At 38.0% G+C, this 25474-nt stretch overlaps 1 long non-coding RNA gene across 1 annotated transcript; it reads left to right on the forward strand.

Annotated features, from left to right (window-relative positions):
- Positions 1-843: 843 nt before the first annotated feature.
- On the forward strand, positions 844-20851 carry LOC308189943. Its single transcript, XR_013946744.1, has 5 exons — positions 844-1935; positions 2908-3106; positions 16120-16202; positions 19414-19466; positions 20497-20851. It is a non-coding gene; the product is annotated as an uncharacterized lncRNA (long non-coding RNA).
- Positions 20852-25474: the final 4623 nt, after the last annotated feature.

The following is a 25474-nucleotide window of genomic DNA, read 5'->3' on the forward strand; positions in this document are numbered from 1 at the left end:
ACTTCTTTGCTATCTGATGGAAAAGAGCTTGGAGATGTGTAGGCCCTATTTTGAATGTTTTTTGGGCTGGGCTGTAGTAAAGAAGGATATTCCTCCGTACACTGCCTTGAAGAGTCATCATCATAAGATTTCAAAGATACTGAAAGTCTTATGTTGCATCTGTAGGAAGCTGAGAGTGTAAGGAGAGAACATTTCATCCATGTAGCTATTAGAATCAAAGAATTATTCAGGCAGAGACCTTTGAATGTCATCTAAGTCAACCTCCTGCTCAAAGTGAGATTAAACGTAAAGTTAGATCAGGTTGTTCAGGGCTATGTCCAATTATAATTTGAAAATCTCCAAAAGTGCAGATTCCCCAGCCACCTATTCCAGTACTTCACAGCACTCACAGTACATTCAATCACATATATATTCACATGAATATTCAATCTGTATATTCAATCACAATTTCATTTGCTGCAGCTTGAGAATACCACCTTTCCTCTTTTCCCTTGTACCTCTGAGAAGAATCTGACTCTCTTTTCTGTAATTCCCCCTTAGTCATTTAAGACATTTAGATCTCCCCTTAACTTTCTCTTCTCCAAGGTAAACAAATCCAAGTCTCTTTTTTTCTCCTTGTATGTATTTTCATTACTCCCCTATGCTTCTTCGTGGATCTGTGTTGAACTGCCTGCAGTCTGTCCATCTCTCTCCTGTACTGGGGAACCCAAAGCTCCACACAGTATTCCTGGTGTAACCTCACTATAGCTGAAAATTTATAGCACTAAAATTTATTTAACCACACAGATGATATAAAGGCACTGCCAACTGCCATGTAAATCCATAATCAGGTTGAAGGCGTAAGAACTCAACAGTTTCCAGTAATGGATCAGCATGATAATTTTCTGAGAATCTATTTAAGAAAGAAGTTTGAGATAGTGTGGGAGAGGTCAACATCCAAATAATATAAAAGACATCATTATAACAGAAACTCTTGTTTCTCTTTATTTTTGTTCCTTGCAAGACAGCTGTTTCATACCTTGGTGATTTTGAACAAAGGGCTACTTAAAATTGAAATGTCAACTTGACTGGAAAAATGATCCAGAAGTCACTAAAAGGAAAAGGCTGTGACTGTTTTTTTAGTTGTTCATTTTCCCCCAGTCTTGCCTACAACTATGATTCTCTTTTTAAGTCTGGATAGTTTTGTAGTATACGCAAAAGGTGCATAGGGGACCCATAGAAAATTCCAAGAGAGGAACTAACATTTTATGAGCAACATCTAATTTATTTTGTGTGTGTGTGTGTGTGTGTGTAATTCCCTAGACAATTATTAATGTATGACCAATTTCATGTTGTAAACCTGTCTGATGTATTTCTAATCTTTCAGTCACTGGCGTAATAGGCACGATTATGACGTGGAAATATGCCAGCATGCTTATCCTTGATAAGCACGTGGTCAGTTGACCTAAAATACAGCTGTTATGCAAAGTGAAGATTTACCTTTTCAAGTAGTGATCCTTGTCTCAAATATACAGCCACAAATGCTGATTCAACCTTTACACAAATAACTGCTACCCATAATTTCAAAAGGCCAAGTCAGACATTTAATTAAAAGTTATTCTAACACCTCCTCAATATTCCTTACTTATCTCTAAGGCAATGCTGATATCAGCTTTCATTTTGCTACTAGATAGGTCTCTGTTGCCACTAAGCCTGCTTTAAAACACATGCATGTTCTGCAATGTTGCTTTGGAATATTTTGCAGTGCTGTTATCAATACAAAACCGAGCTCCTTCCTCATGGAATTGCATTTGTGAGGTTCTACAGCCTGAGGGTCAGACCAGATGGGCAATAACCAATAATGTAAGGCAAGGAGCCTCCTGCTTTCTAGCACAACTATTCTCATGAGCACAGCTGCAATCTCCGTGTTCTCCAGAGAGAAGAGGTCAACACAAGGTAGGAAGATAAGTGGCAGGTCTGCAGCACCTCTTTGAGGTTTGTCTTTTCCTGCCCTGTTCCAGCAGATTATTGTCACAGGAAAAGGAGTAGTCTCTGCAACCAGAAAGATAGGGAGACACCATTATGACTGGCTTGCAATGGGAAGAACTCCTGGTGTACAGAGGTCAGCCGTAGCCGGACCCTTCTAACCTCCTCATTTTTGTAATAGTCCTAAGAAAAATGGCATTTCGGTTACTGATACTGGGCCTATAATATTTTCCCCTCTCTGTCCCAATAAAAAATAAAAAACACCACTGTGTGAAAGAAATAAATATCAGCATATTTGCAATATATTTTGAAAGGTCCTATAAGGTTAAGAACGTTATCTGGAAAGCCAGCTGTGCCCTTTACTCCTCCCTCTTCTCAATAAGTCCCGTAACTCGTAGGATGACATGTTGAACCTCGTCACACTGACACTTTGGGCTTTATCTGCTGGTTCTTATCTCTTCTACCACACAAAATACGTACATGAAAACCCTAACTTCTGCACGTTAACAGCAAAAAGATGAGAAGAAGCACGTCTTTTTCTTCAGCTAGTCTGCAAGCAGAAGACCTGAATGCTAATGAATGAGTACAGTCCTGAATATCAGAGCAGAATATCAATAGGGCACATGTATCCTCCTTCAACAGAATTAAAGACCTTGTTGCTGCTGCATCTTTCTTGGCGTACATGCTGCAGAATATGCTCTGTATCAGTCAATACTATACGTCCAGTAACAGATTGCTGCTCTTATTACTGCTGCTGTGTCTAGCAACCCAAATAATGAGTGAGGTTATACTGTGGTAGGCACTTCACACAGACAGGGAATTATCTGCTTCAGAAAACTTAAGTTTGTGCCAACCAACCCCATAAAAAGACCAGAGGAAAAACAGTGCATGAGGAACAGAAGACTTGTATGAAACATTGGATGAAGCTGGCTATACTTGTAGGGTCAAGGCCATGCTGGAAAGATCTCCTCTCCCCTGGTTCAATGTACACTTTGTGACCACATGGTGAACTCATGCAGAGGCGCAACGTTTACAAAGTGCACATGGAACTCACAGTGAAAAATAGTTCAAATCTATCAGTGCATCACACATGCTGCCCTGGCCTCTTCCCTCACAGACTACAGGCTGCTGGCCAGCACAAGTATTCATCGGTGATGGTTTTTTTCTGGTGGGGTGTTTGTGGAGCTAAGCTTTGACCTCAAGTGCAAATAGAAACTGGTCTGCTTGTGTGTGCCCCTCTCACTTATATCTGATGTGTTTGACCTTTCTTATTGGCTGAATAATAAAATTAATAGGATAATTGTTTTTTTCTTCTGATGGGATGACAAATACAAGAAAAATAAATATATGCTTATGTTTTTACTTAATGCTAATTATTACGTATTTAGGCCCATTATCCCTTTTCCTTACTAGAAACAGCAGCACAGCTGGGTACTTTTTAAAACATCAATCAATTTAGGTTTATGGAAAAATATAAGAGCACATACACTGGACCAGTGAAACTTATAGATGAATGGGAAATGTAAAGTCTAATTTCTAGGGTGTAACATTATGTTAAGGACTGTAACAGCATATTACAACGTGTGACAGGACTTTTAATGCTATGCTTTCAAGTGAGACAGTCAGGATTTTCAAAGCTTTTTGAAGGTTTCACTGCTTAAAGCTACCTTAGGAGTTAGAACCACAGTATTTTATGCAGTATCAGTGGAAGGAGAATAAAAGTGACATTTTCTGTGATATTTTTTTTTTAATGGCTTTGATAAAGCCAGTACCCTGGCAGATGAAAGTATTACTTTTATTAGAAATAAGACTGTATGTATCATTGTATACAGCATTGCACAGAAGTGTTCAACCACATATTAAAAACAAAAGCCTCCTGACATTAAACAAATCTACAATAAAAAGAGTCAAGTGGGATAAGTTCAGCATTTCATTACTGAGAAAAATGAAGGAGTATATAGCATTCTTGGCAGCTGCAGTGTTTTGGGAAAGGATTTGACATTACAAAGCTTTTAAAGAATATACCATGTTTAGAAGATATGAATCTTTTATGCTGATAGATATTGTGTTTCTTTTTAAAGACAGAAAATATTTAGACGCAGTGTATTAAATGAAGTAGTGTACCAGATACACTACTATTTATAAAAATAATAATAATAAAAAAATATAATTTTAGTAAAAAACTTTGGTATTCTGAAGTCAATATTACAATTTTCACTGCTAAAAGTGCAATCATGTACAGGTTTTTGGTTACAGGTTATTGCAAAGGCAAGGTTTAGTTCCATGAATCCAATGTAACTTGTTACTGTCATTAAAATTTAATGTAGTCCCAGCTCTTTAAAAATGTGCATTTTTCTTACGAATTTTAGCAACATGAAAAATTGATATTTTGTTGCATTATGTTTGCAGTCAGCTCTTATTACAATATTAGGTTTTCTTATTTTTCTGGTAGTTAAATTTTGCTAGCACATTTAGAGGCACAGTGGAAGTCGTAGGAATTGTCATGATAATGAAACTCAGTTTAATAATTAAATCCTGGTAACTAGAGGGGAGGATATGACTTTTAAAATTCCTTCAAGGCCTGTGGTTATGTAATTGCCATGCAGTTTAAACCCATTACGAATTCTCTGAAGTTGGCTATTCAAAGTTTTTACTCTAAATTGCATTACATCTGGTGCACTTTGAAGCACGGGTATACATGCTACCCTTACACTAATTTTAGCATTGAATATACTGATGTTTTGCAAGGCTCGTACAGATTTCTCACTCACGCTACAACAAGTTACTGCTGCCTTACGCTGAAATCTTTGCTTTGGCATGCTTCACTTAATGGCAAATTGCCTGGGTACAGGCAGCTGCGAGATGGCATTTCTTTACTTTTCAAGTCAAGTAGCACTTACTGTGCACAAAGGGCAGTGCTGGAAGTATTGAACAGAAAGAAAAAAGAAAAAAAGGAAAGAAGGAGTCATTTGTTAATTCTACAAGCTTTTTCTGTAACCAAATAAATTACTCTGTGTGAATGAATTCATAGCACTTGAGGTGGTACTTTAGATAACTACATAGTGTCCATTCTGCTATATCAATGACACTGAACAGTGGGTGTTCTACCATGTTGTTTATTCCTTCTTTTGGTTAGCTCATTTAGCTTGGCAAGCTTTCGAATAATATTTAATTAAAGCCAATTTAACAATGATCAATTTCCTTGTACCCTTTCCCATTAGCAGAAATCTTCCATTTGCTACAGGAGATTCTTGGCTGGGAAAAAAAGCCAATATTCTTTAACTTACATTCAGACCTGAGAAGAACACTTACACAGAAACTCAAATCATCACTCAATAGGCTGAAATTCGTAACTTCTTGAATGTTGTATAATTAAAAGAGCATTATTAATTTCCTTAGCTGCATTATTGTAATTGACTATTATTTTTTTAGTTAGGTAGTATTCATTGACAGACCCTGGTGTAGAGGACTGGAACAGAAGAATAGGGTTATAACAAAGCATATGTTACTTATTATGTATAAATGTAGAAGTGCCCTTCCTCCTCCATGCTGTCCAATGTAAAATAACAAAAGCTCCATTTTTGCTTTGATGCAAGCTCAGGGAAAAATGTGTTAAAAATGTTCTGAATTTGCAAGTTTTGTCATATCAGTGGGAGAATAAAGTCAAAAAGCAAGTGTTGCCAGGAGAAAATAAAATTATGGAGGTATTTAAGATACTGGATTTAATGATTCTGTCAGAAGGAATGACCTGATTTGAACCTCTGGATGGAACATGTGCATGTATCTATGTACCTGTGTGTGCATATACTATGTCCAGTGGCTGCTATAGAGATATACATTGTATTTGACATCCTATTTCACACACTTTATATTGTTTTGCATGACCGTTGCTCATCTGTTCCTTCTGACGGGGCAAGTTGCCTCTGTACCACTGCACATATATGATAACAGAATCTACTAGGGCTAGTCTATATAATTTTATCATACCAAGGCCAAAAAAAATTATCCTGCCCTAACACACAAACATTTTATTTATAGGCCAGTAGGACTGAAACCTTCCCATTAGTTATCTTTTATAACACTCTACATACTGTGATATCAGGTAGTGGGCAAAATGCAGTTAATTCCAGCTCCTGCAGTATGGCTGCTTAAATATAAGCAGAGCAGACATGAACAACCTGACAGCAACAGGGGAATAAACTGTTGTGCTAACATCTCTGAAGCTCCTGTGACAGAATAGGTTATCACTTCGATTACTGCTGTTTCAACACGTAAGAGTGTGCAGTAGCTATGACCTGAAACATTCAAGGTTGCATACATCCTTACAAAAATCTGGGGTATCCTTATAGTGAGGTAAAGGAAAAGTATCAGGCTTATAATTTCCTCATTTCCACATGGCTTTTATTTATGTCATCTAAGCAGCAAATATTGCTGAGCCAACTAGCCAGAAAATCATTTTAATTTTACACCGTGCTATCCTAACCTACTAGCTATGCCACTGAAATGCATACCCTCACTTGCACCCACTCACCTGTTTATGCACTGGAGCACTGGTTGCTGAAGAGAGCTGGTACTAGAGAGAGGGTGCTTTGTCCCATGGTGCTCCTCACCCCTGCCCACAGAGAAAACCCAGGGCTGCCCCTGCATCACCCCCCAAAATGGGCACCTCCTGGGCATAGGAGATCAAGACACCTGTACACTACAGTACTGCTGTGATCCTTGCTGAAGCGAAATGCCAAGCTCAGCTGACTTCATTTGATTTTTGACTCCAATCTTCCTCCAGACAGCCCATAGTAAAAGTCTGGAGACTGTTTAGTTGTTTTGCCAGCTGAGAAGCTCCTTGGTGTTTCTCATGTAGCACCTGTATAGAAGCCTGCATGCAAAGGGGTGGTCCGAGCCTCCCAGTTGCATACCTTGCAATTTGCTTCTTTGTCCCACAGGCACCATCTTAATTTTGGGGTAGGAGAGACCTCACATGGGTTCTGCCCTACCGTACTAGACATGAGATTATATCCTAGAAATAATAATAAACAAAACAAAACAAACACACCACCAGATCTCATGTCAAATGAAAAACCCAGAAGCAAGTAAAATTATAATTAAAAAATGGCACATTCTCTTGTGCTGTGTTTCAACATGACATAGTACAATCTTTGATTTGAATGATGCATCCACATCATAATGTTACCTTCATAATGCCTTTGCCAACATATATATATATAGATATAAAGAACCCACAGTTTTTAAAGGCTTACAGCCTTGGTTTTTTTGGAATATGGTATTAATGTTGCCTGAATCAATGTTCTGTCTCCCTGCATAGCCATCACACACACTTTAAAGAGATTCATCAGGAATATTTCTAGACGTTTTATAGCCTGTCTCATGACTTCAGAAATGAAAGATAAAAGGAAAGTTTTCAAGGTTGTTTACTATTTTGCAGGGCTCATTTTTTTTATGACATCCATTTTTTTATTTATCAAAAACAGACTTGACATTGCCACAGACAAAGTGATGACTGCAAACTATACTTTTGTACTCATGCTTAGTGGATATCCAGGGGTATCATTTGTGTATCACTCATCGCTGTGAGTTCAGCTGCAGCTTTGCTCTCCCACCTCTTGGCATCACTGATCTCTTACTGGGGATCTTTGCAAATGCCCTCCAGCTCCAGGATAGCATCGCATTCCTGGAGAATCTGCTTCCTTCCTTCAGGTCTGAGACTGTAAGGTCACCTCAGGCTACCAGGTCACACACTGGTGGTGCAGATCTCAGTGTACCAGCAACATCAGCTGCTGCTGGCTGTGTGCTGGACTGGCAGCATAGACAGGAAAGTGCTCTCAAACATCTAATTAACCTGTAGTTTTTGCAGTTTGGGAATTCCTGCCTCAGCTGAAGACCACCATGCTGGAGCTACTGCCTTGAAGGTATTCTCTTTCTGGTAGTACTTTGAGGGCAGTGATGGAACAGAGTCAAAAATATATTTTAGCAAACAAACAATGCCAGTCACTGGTGCACATGATAAGCTCCAATTCATGTGCAAATGGTGAAAGCAGATAAAGGGCCCTTGGTTCCAGAAATTCAAAGGTGTAGCACATACAACATAACCACAACTTCATAATCATGTATAACAAGGTACAGTATTTGATTTCTAATAGTTCTGCAGCTCCAACTGCTTGTTTCCAACTGCTGCTGGAGGCTCGTGTGAACTAATTGGCTTTTGCAATAGCAACAACAGAGTTAAAGTCTGAACTCTTAACTGATCAACATTAACAAAACAGGATTATGATCTTTACAGACCTCAGTCAAAAGCTGAGGATTACAACTTCAGATATAAACAGTATGCACAGATGAGCTGTTCAGAAGTAAAACTTCTTTTTGCAATTGCTTTTAGCAATGGAAAAAAAGAGAAGAAAATTACGTGACATACATACCAAGATGTCTGCAAACAGTATATGTTTCTCTCAGGCATTACCAACCCAAGTTGTTAAGATGCTTGATCAAAAATTTAGAACAGGCATAATAAATACTTTGAGTATCAGAAACCTTAACTCTCATTGCACAGCCCACTGATAGGGGTAATCAGCTAGACTTTATCCTCATGCATAAAGAATTTTAAGTAAACAGCCCCAGCCGCCTGCTCGATAGAGATGTGCTCTAAGGCAGAGCAGGTAGGGCACAAGTCACCCCTTCCCCCATAACATGCTACTAATGATAAGCTCTTTGAGGTTCCAGCCAAATTATGCATCCTCTTGCATACAGGCAAATAAATGGAACTGATGCCGAGTTCAGAAGCACCAAATCCAACTGGAAGTACTGTGAGTCCAGGGACTAGGCCCAGATGAAAATTTTAGGGACTTTCCTTTGAGAGGTAAGAGGGTATTTAGCTAGAGTTAAGTGCCTGGGATAACAAGGGATTCAGAAAAATCCTGTACAATTCCCAACATGCATAGATGCATCAGCAGTAATCTTCTGTCCTGCATGCTCCTTGCGCTGTCAGCTCTCCTCATTCACTGCTGCAAGGGCAAATAATGAGCTTTCTGCTGATTTCCGGGAACACCCTGCCAGGGCCAGAGGTTTAGGGTTTCTCTCTGAGTCTTGTCCTGTGTAATTGTTCTTTGTTAATGCAAATAAAGCAGGAAACAGTATCCAGAAATACAGCAGTTGCAGTGATTTTGGGATGCTCCATTTTGAGTCCTAAAAGTCAGTAATCAGTAATCAGAAGCCAAGCATTTATCATCAAGAATTGCTTCTGAAAACTTGGCTTACTCTTCTTTTCTTCCCTTTATGACTCATACTCAGTCCTGCCTTACTTTGCTAATATTTAAAAAAGAAAAAAGGAAAACACGGATCACCATAAAAAAAAATCAGAAAAGATCCTAAAGTACATTCTTTTTATAGCTTCACACTGTCAATGTACATTGTAGTAAATGAATTACAAGCCTTCACCTACCAGCATGCTCTAAACTAATTAAACAAAAATGTCCTGTCCTGATGTTCATTTCTTTCTTTATTTACTGACTGGAATCATCTGTGCTCACAGTAAGACAAGGCAGACACATGACCATCTCCGATGCTCCCTGTCCAGAACATCAGAGCAGGCACACGTGACAGTTTGTCTGAACATAGAATGAGCAGTGGAATGGGTCAGAACAAGGCAGAAAGTAGCTATTCTAAAAATATGTATTTATGTGTTCTTAATAAAAAGCACAAACAAAAAGGCTTTCTTTTTTTTTTTACCAGCATTGAGAAAATACATGGGAAAGAACTAATTTTTCCCTTGATCCTTGTTAGATGCCGTTAGTGTTTTCTGCACTTACAGAAAAAAAAAATAAAATTATTCTCTGTAAATGGAGAAGCAGTGTGTGGAAAGCAGTGATAAAGCCTGAGGTACTTATTTCTCAGTGCTTTTGCAAGTAGCTCAGTGGAGCTCACTAATGCTCCTCTAAACTCTTTCAGCTCTGAAGAAACAGCAGGAAGATCTTAAAATCAGAATGCAAACTGTTTGCAGCTACCTGACCGAATCTTTTTGATGAGGGATTGGAAGCACATGACCACATGGAATTTTATTTTTAATTAAAAATACAATAATTATGTAACTGTCCTTCCTGTAATTTTTTCAAACCACCAGTATTTCTAGAGAAGTAGTCCTCCACAATGCATAATAATGCATCACAGGAACTTGTTCCCATAGAAGACGTTTCTTAGTTTAATCATCACCTAAGCAAATATTCCCTTAAATAAAATAGAATAATATTCTCAGCGTCATGTGCTGAATATTTTCAGTATCTTAGAAGAATAAACACCAACCCCCTGCCTGTTCCTGCTTCCTTTGACTCCTGCTTCCTTTCCCACGTGCTTTATGTCTCTCACTCTTTGACCCATGCTTGGGCCTTGCAGGCCCATTTGCTCTTCTCAGCTCTGACAGCTGTGCTGTACTCCAGAGCTAATAAGCCACGGAAATGAGCTCTGCCAACTTTATTGGGAAACTATAGATGATGCTTTTCTATTTTATAAGAAAATATCTCCACGTTGGTGTCAGAGACCCATCTGACCCTTTCCACACCTGAACACAGTTTCTCTTATCTGGACTTTTCTTCTTCAATTAACTTTTTTTTTTTTTTTCCTGAACTGTGGGATTCTTGATTAGTTTTACAGCATTTTCTGCAGAATGTCTTAAGGTTTTTTTTTAACTGATGTATTCTGATGAAAGAAATGCATATTTCAGTTAAGATATGAGATAAACTGAAAAAAAAATCCTTTCAGTTCATATACCTCAAGCCCCTAAATCCAGACATCATTCCTAAAAGCAGTTTTTTAAGAGAAAATTGATAAAAAATATGGTAACTTGGGAAATTCTTCCCTGTTTGATTGTTACTTAGATGACTGTAAAATAAGTATTTAAAAATACAATGTCACACCTAGAGAAATTGTTCTACCCTTCCATCATCCAACAAAATGTTTTAGGAGAACACATTGAAAGTCTACTGATTGGATCCTAGTAGCAGCCATATTTTAGTAGCTTCTGCCAGGACATTTTACAGTTTTTTGATTTGTTAATTCCTACACATTTCAGGAGTGTCACTATCAGAAGTGTTAACGTACCTGCCATAGCATATGGAAATTTGCTTTTCTTGACTTTTAAAGACCTCCCAAGGAACAGTCCACAGAATTCAGGGATTTCCAGATAGTAGGCTGAAAATCACTATTTTGTAGCATATTATTTTGGATATTACCTCCTGAATTAGATGTACTTCACAAATGCAGAGTATGCTTATTTCAACACTGAAATGGAAACAAACATCTAGAACTGGGAAAACCACCGGCTAAATTTACAATAAAGCCTGCCAAGATGATCAGAAAGTAAGATGTTACAGATCCTCGCATACAGAGTGAATATCTGACCGTGTTGAATTGCAGGATTCACAGCAAATGTTTGAATGTAGCCTAATTATGTCAGGAGTAAGAAGAAATGGTCTGTGGTCAGATATCAAGACTTCCCAGAAACATGGAGAGATTTCTATTTGATCAGAAAGTCAATTTGAAACTGGAACTACACTTCTTGCTCTTTATGTGTGGGCCACTGATTCACATTTATAGAATAACCAGCATCTGTATGAGAATCCATGTTAACATTAACAATAAATGGTTAATATTAGACCAGGAAATCTTTTTTATAGACACTATCTATAATTCTCTGATTAGCATCTGTCTAAGCAAAATCCATCGCAAAAGGAATTTCCGCACAAAAAACTGTAAGTGCCTTTTGATTGGACCTCCTCAGCAGAGAAGCAAAGAAGGATACTTCCCTCGAAAATTGCAGCTGGCCACAAGCCAAACCTCTTTGGGCTACAGACATGATTACCTCCTCGTCTGCTGTCAAGTCAGCTAATTATTGGTACAACTAAGATCAGGGAAAGAAAAGAAGTGCTCAGTTTTGCAACGATAACATGTTGCAAAGACAATTTCACAGGTGGATTTTGGATAAAGAAGGAAGGGCCCCCATGGTGTGCTTCTTTTAAGACCTCAGTGAACAGGAAACAAGAATTTGTCCCTCTTAGGCAATAGCTTCTAGCTTTTGTGGTCTGAGAGGAGCTAGTGAAGACCAATTTAAGACACACTTAATGATGCCATGGTTCTTGTTTAATAATATACAGACACACAGAGAGTGAGGATAACTGAAATGATTAACTAAGCACATGAAGCTAAGCAATGTTTCTGAAAACAAATGCAAGCATGAATCCATTTTGGCACATTCCTAGATAATGATCTATGTCTGGACACATCTATTATTAACCTTTGCGTTTTCTTAAAAGGTACAGTTATTGATCTTATTTCACAAAATTGCAAGTAAGTGAATACATCAAGTGGAATAAATACTAGCAGGGAAGCACCTATCTCCTATCATTTTGCCTGTCTTTTCCAAGAAGTGGAGAAAGGCCTTGTGACCTAATCTGGCCATGCAGTGGCCAAACATTCAAACAACTTCTGAAGTGCCCAGTAAATTCTTTTGGCTTTATTGTATATTAATTTAGGAACTTTAGAAAAGTCTTCAAGGGTCTCCAAAGCTATGGCACAGCTGATTCAGTTCATCAGTCCTCACAGAAATGTGGTGGACAGTGAGCACCAGCAGCAAAGAGGAGATGAAGGCCTCTGGGTTATGGAGAGGAAGTAAAAGCCCCCTCTGAGAGCTGATAGCATCAGTTAGGTAGAGGAGTCACTTCCTGAGTGGAAGCTGAAATCTGATATAATTCGAACAACATCCACCCGGAAATCACAGAAATCTGCAGGATTCATTAGTTTCCAGGAAGACTTAGATGTTTTCCTAAATCTCAAAAGTTAACGTACACGTTTCAGCAAGTTCAACAAGGAGTATGACAAAGATCCTGTTGTCTTTCCCTCCAAACTTTTGTATGTTTCTTTGGTACTTGATGAGCCGTTTATATGACAGTGTCCCAAGATATTTCCTCTGCTGTCTCTGTACCAACAATATCTATTCTGACTTTGCTTCCTATGATTCTTATCCACTGCTGTGTATAGATGTCAACATCCAGTCAAAAATCAAAATAAAGCAAAAACAAGCTGTACTAGCTAATATTTTTATGAATTGTTACAATGGCAATTATTATAAAAATAGACATAACAGCTCCCTTTCTGAGACATTTTATTATTCATTGTTCACTACATATAATTTTTGGTCGTTAGTATAACTATGGCTCTTTCCACTTATCCTTTGCCACCCTTTTCCTCCCTCACACCTAGACTGCTAAGTACTCTTTCTCTTGATCCCCGCTACTACCTTTGTATCTACTTAAGTGCCAAGCAGGGATTGTTGTGATATTAAAGAAATCTTTTTGAGATCTTAGATGAATGATCACAGCTTTTCAAGGAATCTCAGAGTTTCCACTGTACTCAGAGTGATCTCCTTATTACAGAATTAGGTAGGAAAATTGTCAGGTGCCAACACCTGTTTTTTGTACCACTGCTATTGTTTCAGAAAATCCTACTGTCTCATACCTAGATGAATTTATTTTCCATTTTATGCAGTGCTGTTATATCAACTGATTGTTGGTACAATCATTATATCTCCTCCCGATCCTGTGCATGATTTTTGCTCACATGAACTACTGTAGAAGTAGAATGGCAATGTGTTCTGGTGAAGCAATACACATAATGGTAACTATGGTCCCACACAAAGATATTACTTCTATTTATTTAATCATTGATAAATGAACAGTAAATGTGGGAGGGGAGACACTTATGAGGCTTACTTAAGGGAATGAGTCACTCTATGTATAAATCAACACAATTAGGACTAGCTACTTAGAAACAGTGCTTTCCACCACATAAATCTCTACCAGTATTCATTGTAGGGAAAAGACATACTAAACCAAGAATTATATTAGCAATCTGCACACCAACTTGAAAACTGCACTTAATTTGCACAGTAGGGAAAAAGACGCAGGAGTGTTTGCCTCAGGAGGATGGTGCTGAAGTGGAAAGGATACTTAATTTAGCCAAATAAATTAACCAATAGGTCTCCTTAAGCATTCACTGTAAGCAACAGGGAGAGTCCTCCAGCGGGTGATGCAAGGTATATAAATTAAGTTCCTGATGTAGGTCCCATTTAGAAGAGCTAGCTCTTCACTGGTTGTTCAAGGAGTTTAGGGAGTCTATTTGTCTCGTTTGCACAGCTAAAGTTGAAGGGTATTGGTATGTCCCCTCACCTCAGCTGCTTCCTCTGGTCTGTTTCCACAGTAGTTGACATTGATAATGTTCTAGTTTGTCATTATCCAGCATTTCATTAAAGACCCCAATGTGCTGACTTTGTGTTTCCTCATAAAGCTCTGCTTGCCTTGTGAGTTCTTTTATGGCTGTTGATAGAGATATTTTCAAACCATTTACTAGTCAAAAGAGATCTTTTCCAAGACTGCAAAGTACAGCAACTTGTCTTAGGCATTGGACTGAATTTCTGTTTTCTGATACCTGTCTCCTTCTGGAGTGATGTAATTCATACATTTTCACAGGAAAAAAAAAAAAAAAAGGTACTTAATCTCCTCAGATTCTAACACATTTATTTTATTTGTTTGTTGTCATAAAACTTAGTTGTTCTAATCACTCCTCACAGACGGTATATGTAGTAGTCATGAGTAGTCATGTAGAGTTCACTGATACCCTAAGTGACCATAGGTATAATGACCCCAGCTGCGTGCACATCAATGTGCGTGAACACACAAAGACAAAATTTGCATCCAAATAGGAGTTTGGAAAAATACTTTATGGGCCATAAGAAAGCCGCATTGCTGTGTAACCACTGTTAATGTGCTTTTTAGATGTTTTTTAAACTGTAATTGAGCATTTCAGAATCAATTAGGTGGAAAAATTCAAAACTTTTAGAAAGGTTCTAATTCACTGCTGATGTCTAATTTAAGTTCAAGAAGTGTCCAAAGAAAATGTGAAGAGTATAGTCACTTGTGGGTCCCTTCTAGAAAGTCTTTGCACAGAATATTGCTTTTTAGGTTTTGGACAGACTTTTATGCTTTTCTTTTTGCATGAAAACATTAGTTTTCATGTAAAGCTTAGGTTAGAATTTTCACAAAACCATCTCACTTTTGTTTTAATTTTGAAATTGTGAAGGTATTACAAAGTTAACTTTGCCTGGATTTAGTAAGGTGATATTCTCAATGTCAGTTCTGAAACTGTACCTTCCAAAAGCCTTTCCACACTGTAATTATCTTGTTATTACAAACTTTTGCAAAGTTACAATTCTGGGGGTAGAAATATCTATCATGTAGGCATAGACTAATCTAATGCATGTGATTTGCTCCTCTGTGCTCAACAGAGATGCTTTGGTAAGTGAAGTATATATTTTCTGTATATTTTGTACCTGTGTGCATAATATGGATGAAGGTCAATGTCAGTGAATGGCAGATAAATTTTACATTTGAAAGCTAAAAATTTGAGCTGTAAAGAGTTTTTTACCTTTTATCTTCTGTATATCTATCAAATGTCTGCTGAGCAGAAATGGAAAATCCCTAGAGAAAGGGTCTTCCTTCTGCTTTGTGACAGTGGGATTTCAAAACAAAGTCCTGGTTCTGTTAAATTCAGTCCAGCTTGACTGCAACACTAATTTCCAGCAAAAAGTGACTCAAATGTTTATTTTTGCTTAAAGTCCCACTATGACATCCACCAAATTGAACTTAAGCAAGCTGATTTTAGAACTGTAATACTCTATGCTCAGTAGTGGAATTTGCTTCCACATAATTTTTTTTGTGTCCTCTGAAAGCTTGCTGTTATTTAATTATAATTCTATTACCAAAAAAAAAAAAAAAAAAGTAAGATTTATCATATTATCACCGGTTTCCACAGAAATATAATGAGACTTTGTGAGTAACTGGCTTGTGACACTATTAATGGTCACATGGGGACTGAGGAAAGCAGCAATTACCCATGACTTCAGTACAGTAAAGCACTTAGGTAAATGAAAACTACCACTATCATCAACAGACCTGTAGATATTGCTAAAGAAAGCATTTGTTTACATACTCATAGATCATAGTCCAAGTTCTTATTCACTTATAATGGAGATAAAGATTGTATGGGCATTTCTAATTTTCTTAATTTCAGATATTACCATACAAATGACTTGTGTTTCAGCCTAAGGAAGTGAAGTCAACTAACACGAGTGATGAGGCTGACTGGAGGCTATGAGACTAAGCACAGTCTGCCCTCTTTTAAAGGTTATTCTGTCTCCAGCATAAGTATGGGATGTTGGTACTCAGAATGTTGTTCAGTTAAGTTGTTGCTTCCTGCAATTGCCTGTGAGCTATCTGCATAGACATTGTTTTTGTGCGTGCATGCTTGTATTTTTATCATAAACATTGGACTATATAAATTCATAAATTCATCCGGTTTTAAGGAAAAAAAATGTTATATTCTTTGGGGAGGGGAGAGACATCTGAAAATGAAATTAATTTAGTTGCTGGAACAGTAATTAAATTATGTTTTTCTACTGGCTGATATAATGAACAGCTGTTTCCTATGAAGGGAAGGGTAGATCCCCTTTTTACAATGGAAACTTAAGATTAATTAGAACAATTAATCTATATGGTAATAGTATCATTTGGAATTTTCCACATCCCTACAAGTTTTCAAGTCAGCTTTCCTGCTCTCAAACATGTGCTCTCCTTTCCTTGTCATTAGTTTCAAAGTGAAAGCTGAGTGAATTATTATTGCTCACTCTGCAAACAGAAAGGTGAACCAAAGAATAAGTTCAGTAAATCATATTAACAGAAATGGTCTTGCATAAAATGAAAACAGCTTATACTCAGAGTAATATTGTAGTCAGACTGCTGATTTTAAGTGACAAAAGCTGTAGCAGTTTAATACCTGTAGAACTGAGTTGACATTTCCTTTCATTTGAAAACCCCAGCCAGTCCTTGTGAAAAGCAAAGTCTCACCACCCTTTGAGCTGTCTAAATAGGCTTTAAGTCTTGCATCTACCTTATATTTATTTATTTTTTCTGAAGAAATAGGCTATTTTCTACAAATCTCCTTTCAGAGTTATGAAAGACTAATACTTTTTTTTTCTTAATTGCTCCAGTACAGCTGGTTGCTTTTGTTGCTGTGATACAGTATATTTTTTACTACGTATTAATCTTAAATTTGCTTTTTTTGTATTTTGTCACTCTAAACTTCTACTAACAGTTTGGTTAGAAAGTTTTCTGTGTGTCCATTTCTAAAGGAATATGCCAAACTGAGAGGATTACTTCTAGAAAAGCAGGGAAAACTATACCATCTTCCTCAAGACTGAAGGCCTTTCTGAGAGGTAGTAGTAGCTTCAGTCAAGTAGTAGTAGAGCTCAGAGTAGTTTCTGGTGGGGGAAAAAAAAAAAAAGTCTGTAAATGCCACTATAAGATCTAATGGTCCTTTCTAGCCTTGAAAAGTTACAGTCATTCATATGTGAGCGTGAATTTTAATTGACACTTGCATGATCAGAAGGTGCAACTTTTACCAAAATCTGAATAAGATCCTGTGTTCATAAACCCCCAAACCTTGAAAACCTTGTGAAAGATCATGCATCAATACCAGCCACATAATCTCCTTAGTTATTTTAAATAGCAAATGTTGTAATTTACATTAATGCTATTGAGACTAAAGTTAAACATATTTAATTTTCCAATGTAACAGGTACAATTTCAACAGGCTAGAATGGAGCTGAGCTGCCCCCAGCTGTCTTTGATCACAAAGGACCTAAGGAGGTCTTCTTCAAGCTTCAGACCATAGAGAGGCAACAAGTATTATCATAATCCCTTCCCTGCAGTTTTCTCCTCTTCCCTCAGGGTACAAGGATGTGAGTGAGAATAAGGGAACGGCACAGTGCTCACATAATGTGACCACATGCCCAAAGGTCACTCATTTCAGTGTTTAATGAGAAAATCTTAGTTCCGTAGTCTCCCTGTAAATCAATATTTGCAACCTCTGTAGATTATGAGTTTGTAGATTATGAGCTTGAACAGTGAGATTGGTTCCATTGTGTGGGCAGGTCTCACAGGCTATTTTGGAGCTACAGACTGTCCAGGAGAAATGCGAAGAAGGCAAGTCCTCAATGGAAAACAGCTGCATTTCTACCTGTCTTTTACAGAAGATTACATTGCCAGAGGATGGGAATTTTTTCACCTTGTGTTTCTGAGTTAAGCAGAAAGAGCCATCCTCCCTCTCCCACCCTAAAATAAAAAGTAAAAAGTTGTCAAAACTTCAATTTGCTTATAATAGCAGAGAGGTGTGATCTGCAATTTGATTCCCAAGTGCTGTCCTTGGCCCTCAAAGACATGATAAATTTGGAGAAGCGTACTGAAATATCCAATTATATCAGGTTTTGTACTTTTTTATGTTTGGTTCACAGAGAAAGTTCACCACTTGCACCACCCTCCAGATAAGAATAAACAAACTGGAAAGGGGACAGAGGGTGCTCTTTGTTTCAAAGGATTTTCTATTTCCCTTCCTTCTTCTTTCCTTTCTGTTCTTCTGCTTTACTGTCACTGTTCTCCGTAACGGAACTTCCTTATGGTCAATCTATTGTTATTTAGGATTATGATAGTGAACATCAGGCTGAGTCATGCAATATTTGCCAACTCCACACCTTTCAGTATTCTGTTTCTTGAGAGTGGAGGTAAAACAGCTGTTTGTGATTACAACTGCTTCCAAAAAAAAAAAAAAAAAAAAAAGCTGCATTTTAAAAAGAAATTGAGTAAGAAAAGAATCTCTAAAGAGAATTTAATACGTATTCTTAAGGTTTTCATAAGTCTACAAAGAAATTGAAACTGTCCAGGTCCAGCAGCATTCACAAGCAATGCCTTAGTAACACAAGTATTTCAAGTATTTAAATCTAAGGAAAAGAAACAGAAACAATTCAACAGAGAAGCATATTCTTAATTTCACTGAAGATGCAGAATAAGAATCAATAAGAAAAAAACATGTTTGCCTAAAATTTCTAATTGATTAATGAAAATCTATCTTTCATTGAAGACAAATAGAAGCTTAATCTTGGTGTATATGAATCATATCTAATGTGAGTTATTATGTACTATTATATACTAACCTTAATTGTCTTTTCAGGAATATTTTTACTTTAAATTGCTTTGCATTTTTCCTTAATTTCTAACAGCTACATAAACCATCTGCACTGCAAACACTCAAAGGAGCATCCTGAGATGGCTGCACATGTGGTGACTTTTTTAATTCTTAATTTCTCCACTTGACTGTAAATAAGGAATGATTAGAAACAAAATATATAATATTTCTGACATGGAATAATTGCTACAGAGCTGCTACTGGACAAACTAACACTCTGTCTGGTTACATAGACAGGTGGTGTTTACTTTTGCCACCTTAGTCTACAAAGCAAATGTTGATAATATCTAAATCAAAAACAGATTTTTTTTTTTCCAGATTTGACCTTACAGTCATTGCTCAATATTTTCAACCTTCCTGACAGATTATAGGTATGTGACAGGGATGCAGCTTTTGGGGCCTTTCCGTGCCTTGTTATTTTAAGTGTGGTTTGTCAGCACTCAGAGTTCTTACTCTCCTGTTTGCTGGGAGCAGCAGGAATAACTATATAAAAAATAACCCTTTTCAAAAGAGACAAATTCTGGTATCATGAAAGGAAAAATACTGACCTACTGCTTCAGTCTGCAACTCTGCCATGTTGAGACTGATAAATCTGAGACAAATTCTTTCAAAATATGTAGGTTCAGACTATAAGTGTTGTTATTTTTATAAAAATAATTGCAATAATAACTAATGATTTTCCCAAAATATCATATAGGCCCATCTTGACTGACTTTTCACACTACATAGCAGTAGATATCACATGATAATTCCCACCTTGAAAGAAATAACTTGTAACCGAGCCATAGCTTCCAATTGAAATAAAACATACCTTTCAGAAAAAATACACGGGCTTCTTTAGGTAATAGGAATTTCACCATGAGCCTCAGGAATCTCTCCCTGCTGTTAACTTACTGAAACAACTGCACTGCACTTTCAGTTGTTTTTTTTTTTTTTTAAATTCCCAGGCCAGTGAATGTTGCCACGTTATTTAAACAGAGATCAGAGATGAGAGATTTCCCTCTCTAAGTACTAAGTATGGAATTCACCCACTCTCCCCCAGACTTTATTCTCTAAAAGTTGGTCTTCTAATTTAAATCACTTATATAGGCTCCTTTTCTAGATTGTGAAAGGACATACAATGTTCACTTGGTCAGTCTTAGACACCTAAACTAGGAGTGGAGAAAGAGGCTGTTGCAGGAGTGTTTCCCACTTTAGGCAATTGAACTGGAGGCCTACTTTTTAGGCTGATAAAATTACATTTGGTGAACAGCCAAAGTGGTCATGGGTCACAGTGATGTCCTTCTGTCCTGGTTTCAGTTAGGACAGAGTTAAATTTCCTCCTAGTAGCTGGTAGGGTGCTATGTTTTGGATTAGGATGAGAAGAGTGCTGATAACATGCTGATGTTTTAATTGTTGCAGAGCAGTGTTTACACCAGGCCAAGGACTTTTCGGCTTCTCGCTCTGTCCTGCCAGCGAGCAGGCTGGGGGTGCAGCAGGAGCTGGGAGGGGACAGACCCAGGACAGTTGACCCAAACTGGCCAAAGGTGTATTCCATACCATCTGACGTCATGCTAAACAATAGATAGGGGTGGCTGCCCGGGGTGGGGGGCCGGCTGCTCGGGGATAGGCTGGGCATCGGTCAGCGGGTGGTGAGCAATTGCATTGTGCATCACTTGTTTCGTACACATTGTTATTAGTAATACTATTATCATTATCATTATTATTATTATTGTTATTATTATTTTCCTGCCTTAATAAACTGTCTTTATCTCAACTCACAGGCTTCACTTTCCCATTTCTCTCCCCCATCCCAGAGAGGGAGGGGGGAGGGTGAGCGAACGGCTGTGTGGTGTTTAGCTGCCGGCCAGGTTAAACCACAACACCTTCTCTTTGAAAAGCTGTACTCGGAATTTTCTCTTTCTCTCACTGTATGTCCATTTCCTAAATCATAATTAATTCTCATAGTCAGTGGGTTGTCTCTTAATCGTTTTTTGCCCTTGATGCCCACTATTGCACTGGAACAGGTTGCCCAGAGAGGTTGTGGATGTCCCATCTCTGGAGGTGTTCAAGACCAGGCTATACGAGGCCCTGAACAACCTGATCTAGTGGGTGGCATCCCTGTCTATGGCAGGGGGGTTGGAACTAGTTTATCTTTGAGGTCCATTCCAGCCCAGGCCACTCTATGATTCTATGATTCTATGAAAAGCAACTTCTTAAGCAACTGCAATTTTCTTTCCTACAGTATAATTCTTCTATGAAATGGCTACTCTGTTGACATACTTTGTTGAAACTGGCCGATGGGTTAGTAGTTCTTGTTTAGGAACACAGGAGTACAGACATGCACACCCACATGTACACATGTCCACCAGCCCCACAACCCTGCACATACAAGCCACATAAGCTTGATTTCCCAACCTAGCAATTTTAAATGAAATTTGCAAGAAAAAAACAAGTGCATGTTCCTGCCTTCACTGGGCAGATGAGAAATGTCAAATGACAGATAGGTAATGGGAAAGCTCTGCATTTTCCCTTCCCTTCCCTTCCCTTCCCTTCCCTTCCCTTCCCTTCCCTTCCCTTCCCTTCCCTTCCCTTCCCTTCCCTTCCCTTCCCTTCCCTTCCCTTCCCTTCCCTTCCCTTCCCTTCCCTTCCCTTCCCTTCCCTTCCCTTCCCTTCCCTTCCCTTCCCTTCCCTTCCCTTCCCTTCCCTTCCCTTCCCTTCCCTTCCCTTCCCTTCCCTTCCCTTCCCTTCTCTTCCCTCTTTCAGTTAGAATACTCTGTCCAGAACAGAAAACTAAATTCAGTGTTTGGCCTTACATATACAGCACCAAAATAGCTTTGTGCAATACTGTAAGTCAGATCTTACCAGCTAAGCAATACTAGGAGGACTTCTTAGGATGTGGTAGGATTTGGGGGGGGGGGGGGGGGAGGGGGTGTGTGTGACCACACAGTGGCATCTTGCTTCATTCAGCACCAAAATATGTGCCTTTGCTTACTGAATATACTCTGATGCTCTCAAAAGCTTGAGGGTGTTAAAAATACCATTGTTCTTTATATATGAATAATCTTTTAAGACTCTGGGATGAAATTTTACCTTAGGTAATTAAAATTAAACTTCCTGTAGAAATTCCACCTAATAAGAGATTCTTTAATGTTCTGTCTTAAACCTTTGTATATTGCTAGATGTTGATAAAAGTTGCTAGGTTCCTTCTCTGCAAGCAGCTACATTTCAGTGGTGATGTATTAGATGTGTGAGGGTAAGTAAAACATTTGGGAATTCTTCTGTATTACTTGCTAGGTCTTTGTTGTAGCAACATTAGTTTGCAGCAGCTGTGACACTTCTGGGGTTCATTACTGTAAGAACACACAGACATAAGAATGGAAAGTAGAATTTCTTGACAAGAGAATTAAAATAAAAGTAATAGTTGTACAATGATTGGAGACAAATTACCTTTAATTTTTTAAAAGTTTTTTTTCAGACTTTTTTCTCTTTACTGTGTTCTATTAAATGATTCTGTTTTATTTGCTACATCTAATCTGTCCAAAAAGGTTGGTTATTTATATACAACTACACATACAGGTACTTAATTTTATATAAGAATATACAGAATATACATTACTATAGTATGGGTGTGTAATTGTACTATGCCTATTAGTATGATATGAAGTTCTAACACAGAATTTGGATGCATTTAAAGTACTGTGATTTAGAAAAGAAAAACATATGAAATATCTAGAGTAGAGCAAATGATGTAAACAAATTACTGTGAATATTCATTATAATTCTGGAAGAGCTTTTTTGTTGCCAGTTTGTACCATTTTTACACATTTTTCCAACAGTTGTGTTCTACTAAGAAAAAAAAAAACTATGGAAAATGAATTTTATGGATTTATACTTGGAATCTTTACACTGGTGTAAATGTTTTAACATTTAATACCGTACCCTGCACGAAATTCCATTGACTGCTTTGGGGATATTCATGATTGGAGATGTAAAATACCATGGTTGTCAAAATATGCCTCCAATTTGGCACGCTCAATAAATAAGGAGAAAGAATTATAAATCTCTTGTGTTTTGCAAGTATTCAGAAAGAAATGTGGTGAAAGACAAGTCTGTTCAAATCCCAATTTTGTGGATGACCAACTACATTTACTTCTACCCACATCAATAAATCCTTTGCAGAGAAAGTAAATGTTTCACAAACTGGATCAAACACTGGTTAATAAGTTATTTGAGAATCAATGTATATTTATCCAAATTCCATCTGTTAACATGCATTGTGAATTATTTCCATTTTTAACTCTGTGTTTCTCTGCAGGTTTGTCATTGGGTATTCCAAAAGCAAAGTGGAAAAATGTTCTAGCTGAAGAACAAAAAAGACCAGAAAAAGAGAAATGCAATAGATTTTGAAAGCTCGTTTGAAATTTGTGAGGGATTTGAATTTGAATATCTGAATTTGCCAGTCCACAAAGGAAGAAAGTAGGAGTCTGCAAGTGAAGAAATTTCCCATGGTTATTCCTTTATAACAAGCCACAAAGGAAGGAACTCTGTACTCAAACAGGCTCTGTAAAACTGTTCAGTCTTTGCCCGCATCATGACTACTGTCAGGATGAAGATGTAGCTTGGGAAAACTTTCTGGGCACTTACTTGCCTTCTTCTTACGTCTGTTCACACTCTACAGCATAAGGGTTCTCTCCATCAAACTGCAACTTCAAGAAAACAGAAAGGTTTTGGTAGTTTGCATGTCCAAATAAATTGTAAGATCTCCTATCACTATATTTCCCAATAAGGTGTCCCTTCTCAGCTTTCCTTTAGGACTGGAAAGCCACTATAAGGTCTCCCTAGAGCTTTCTCTTCTCTAGGCTAATTAGCTACAATTCTCTCAGCCTCTCTTCATAGGAGAGGTGTTCCAGTTCTCTGATCAACTTCATAGCCCTCCTCATATTGTTTTTCAACCAGCAATACCCCCAAGTCCTTCTCCACAGTGCTGATCTCAATCCACTCATCACTGAGACGTGTTTGGGATTGTCCTGACCCAGGTGCAGGAGCTAGTACTTGGCCTTCTAAAACTTAGTGAAGTTTACATGGGCCCACCTCTCAAGCCTGAGAAGGTCCCTCTGGATGACATCCCTTCCCTACAGCGTGAGACTGCAAAACACAGCTTGGTGTCATCTGCAAACTTGCTGAGGGTGTTCTCAATCTCACTGTCCATGTCACTGACAAAGATGTTAAACAGTGCTGGTCCCAACACAGACCCCTGAGGGAAACCACTCATCACTGCTCTCCACGTGGACATTAAGCCATTGATCGCAACTCTTTGAGTGTGACCATCCAGCCAACTCCTTACTCACCAAGTGGTCCATCTCTCAAATCCAATTCTCTCCACTTTAGAGACAAGAATGTTGGGCAGGCAGTATCAAATGCTTTACACAAGTTCAGGTAGATTATGTCACTTGATCTTCCATTATGTACCCTGTTGTAGAAGGCCACCAAATGTCAGGCAAAATCTGCCCTTGTGAAGCGATGTTGGCTGTCACCAATCACCTCCTTATTTTTCACATGCCTTCACATAATTTCCAGGAGGCTCTGCTCCATGATCTTGCTGGGCGCCATGGCGAGACTGACTGGCTTGTAGGTCCCAGTTTCTGGAATAGCACCAATGTTACTCGAGGAAAAAACAAACAAACAAACAAACAAACAAACAAACAAAAACATAGAAACCTGTCAGATAGACAGCCTATGGTCCTAGTGGTAAAGATTAAAAAAAACAAAACAAAACAAAAAAAAACAACAAACAGGCAATGCTGGTAGACAGCCAGCGTAAGTAACAGGGCTGAACAGAAGGACCTGTGCCAGAACGATGATCACATTTTTACTATGAAATAGTATGAAATGGTTCCTGAGGCTGTTTTTACTTCTAAGAGATAAACTAACCTAGGAGAGGGTGCAAAGAAATTGATATAACTCTTGACTGAGGACATAACTTTTTTTTTTTCTTTTTCCAAGAAATGAGGAGGTGAGCATCATACTTTTGAATTTGGAACAAATCTGATTTCAGTGATCTGATACATGGACAGCTAGTGACATTCTTGCTTTACGTAACTTTTTGATTCAAAGGAAACCACTAGCAGCCTGAGGTGTGAATATGTGTTTTCAACTCAAATAAATGGATTCATTGAATTAACAAGTGATGTAGCTACAGCGATAGAGCTGAGAGGAAATGAAGACATGATTATGAGGTTTAACATGGCATTGGCAAAGATAAAACACAATACAGGTGGCATCTCACAGATGACATACCGAAGGATTGCTGATATGGAATATATGTACAGCTAATGAGAACTGAATTTAATGGTAGACATATTCTTTTCCATAGCCTTGAACTTTATTTTCTTAACAG

Source organism: Anser brachyrhynchus (assembly GCF_964034855.1).
Source record: "Anser brachyrhynchus genome assembly, chromosome: 2".
Lineage (NCBI taxonomy): Eukaryota > Metazoa > Chordata > Aves > Anseriformes > Anatidae > Anser > Anser brachyrhynchus.